This window comes from Chrysochloris asiatica, unplaced genomic scaffold, assembly GCF_000296735.1.
Source record: "Chrysochloris asiatica unplaced genomic scaffold, ChrAsi1.0 scaffold00245, whole genome shotgun sequence".
NCBI classification, from domain to species: domain Eukaryota; kingdom Metazoa; phylum Chordata; class Mammalia; order Afrosoricida; family Chrysochloridae; genus Chrysochloris; species Chrysochloris asiatica.
This window is the reverse complement of record NW_006408763.1, coordinates 633,283-635,956: the sequence shown is the minus strand read 5'-3', so window position 1 is coordinate 635,956 and position 2,674 is coordinate 633,283. Positions and strand designations below refer to the sequence as shown.

The 2,674-nt window shown below is 40.5% G+C and overlaps 1 pseudogene; it reads right to left on the bottom strand.

Moving 5' to 3' along the window:
* Positions 1-395: 395 nt before the first annotated feature.
* Positions 396-2,674, bottom strand: part of LOC102825315 — a 7,319-nt pseudogene continuing 5,040 nt past the window's right edge.

Below are 2,674 nucleotides of genomic sequence, written 5' to 3'. Positions count from 1 at the left end.
ATGCATTTTGAATCCTAATGAACTGTTTTAACCTTCAAGAATTGTAAAGACCTGTACATAGCACACCAGGGTATCTATGTACACTGCTCTTGTACATCTACAAATACACCTTGTACCAAATAATGTTTTCTTGTAGTAGAATAAAAATCATGTAAATTCCAAAAGATTTTTAGCAGGTTTTCTTTCCCTATTCACTGTTTTGGTTTTTTTTAGCAGTTTTAAAAGACTCCTTAAAGCATGTCAGGTAAAAAGCAATTAGGATTAAAAGTTTCCATTTAATTTCTTTTTAAACCACTGAGGCTTCATTAAAATCTTTTCACTTACTAAACTTTTTTTATCTTCTTTGTTTTGGCAAACTCCCCTTTGCTTTAACCCTTCTCTCCACCAGGAAGTTCTCAAATCATATTGAGGTTCCTGAGGTAGTAGAAAGTCAGGGGATCCACACTCTCTTCTTTGCACTTCAGGTCAAGCATGACAGACAGAATGTGCCTCTTCAGCATCTCCTTGCACTTGTCGTCCAGCTGAACCCTGAGTGTGGGTCACCAGTGTTTTGTGGTGTGTTCTTTATCAGTCTCTGAGTCACAGTCAACATTTTGGGAATCCTCAGGAGGCTTGAACAGGGCTTTGGCTTCATCCATACTGCCTTTGATGGCCATAGACAACGTCTTAATCACATGCCTGCCCATGTGCAGTGGCCTGGACAAAGAAGACATAGAAAGGAGGTGGAGGTGTCTGTGTCATATTGCTTGTGGGCGTGGCCAAGTAGCATCAACAGGTAAGTAGGTATTGTTACACTGGGAGGGATGTCTGTATGATGCTGTTGAGCTGAGACTGAAGGTTACTCAAGTTCTCCTTTACTTAGATCTTGAGAATCTTCTCCTTGTTGGGCAGACTCTCTTGACTGCTCAGTCAACCTTTTCCACTGCTCCAACTCTCAGTCCAGACGTGCAAGGGTTTGCAGGTGACCTCAACCTTTCTAATAGCCGTAGGAGCCTCCTGATAAAACTCCTCTAAACTGACCAGATCAATATCTTCATGTTTTGACTTAAACTGCAGACATTTGGTGATTTCCTTCTGAAGGTGCATTACCTCATACAATAGGTTCTGTAGCTATAGGCGATAGGCATCCACTGTCTGCTTTGCCTTGTGGATCTGGTCTCTTTTCTTCCACCTGACATGAGCTAGCCGGTTAAGCTTCTTGAGAGTAATGAAATGCACACAGCTCTGGATCCGCTGCTCTTCAGTCTCAACTGCCATGTCCTTGCCTCCTCTGCTCTTCAGGTCCTGGTCTCTGCCATGAGCCTCTGCAGCTCCTGGCACATGTACTTGTACAGCTCCTAGTCTGCCTGGGTCTTGCAGGTCCACCTCGGCCTCCTCACTGTAGTATTTACCTTCCTGCTCTGTGTCTGCTCCATTCCGCTTCGCCTCAGCTGGGACGCCCTCATTTGGGATCACTTTGGGCTGCCATGTTTTGCTTGGTTCTGATGATACAGCTATCCAGTAAGGTCAGGAGAAAACAGCAGTGTTCTCACATTGCTGTAAACCTGTCTGTGAAAGTTTTTTTTAAACATGTAAGCATTTTAAACATCACTGAAACGAATTATTCAAACAGTAAAAATCAATGCCTCAAAACATTACTCGAAATGAAAGAAGTTAATTGCCAGAGACCACATATGAGTAGGATTCCATTTATATGTAATATCCAGAAAAGCCAAATCTTCAGAGACAGTAGATTCGTACTTTCCTGAGGCTCAAGATTGCAACTAGGAGTGACTTCAAATTATATGAAGAATCTTCCTGGGTGATAATAGTGTTCTAAAGGTGAATTAGGGTGATTTGGAACATTAATTTAAAACCATTGAATTATGCACTTAAAACGGGTGACTTTTATGGTATTATCAATTATTCCTCAAAATTTTTTTTGAAAAAAAAATCAATTATCAAGTGATTAATAATGTCAAATGATTTTTAAAAATCAAATAATTAATGCCAACTATTAATAAACTCCACCACTTGTCTGTCAGTTTGTCATACTGTGGTGGCTTGTGAGTTGCTGTGATTCTGAAAGCTATGCCATCGGTATTTTAAATACCAGCAGGGTCACCCATGGTGTACAGGTTTCAGACAATGACAGACTAGGAAGAAAGAGTGACGAACTACTTCCAAATCTTTAGTCACTGAAAACCTTATGAATAGCAGAGAAACACTGTCAGACATAGTGCCAGAAAATGAGCCCCTCAGGTGAGAAGGTACTCAAAATGCAACTGGTTAAGAACTGCCTCAAAGTAGAGTTGACCATGATGACTCAAATGGAGTAAAACCCATGGGTGAAAAGCCCGTGGGACCTTCTTTGCTGATGGAGCACAATTCAAAATGAAGAGAAACAGCTGTAAACATCCATTGAAAATTGGAACATGTATGAAGTATGAATCTAGGAGAAAAGAAAAATGTCAAAATGGATGTCAGAAGAGACACTGAAACTTGCTGTCCAGTGTAGAGATGCTAAAGCAAATGGAAGAAATAAGGAGGTCCAAGAGCTGAACAGAAAATTTCAAAGATCAGCTCGAGAAGATAAAGCTAAATATTACAACAAAATATGCAAAGATCTGGAATCAGAAAACCAAAAGGGAAGAACACACTTAGCATTTCTCAAGCTGGGGGAACTGAAGAAAAA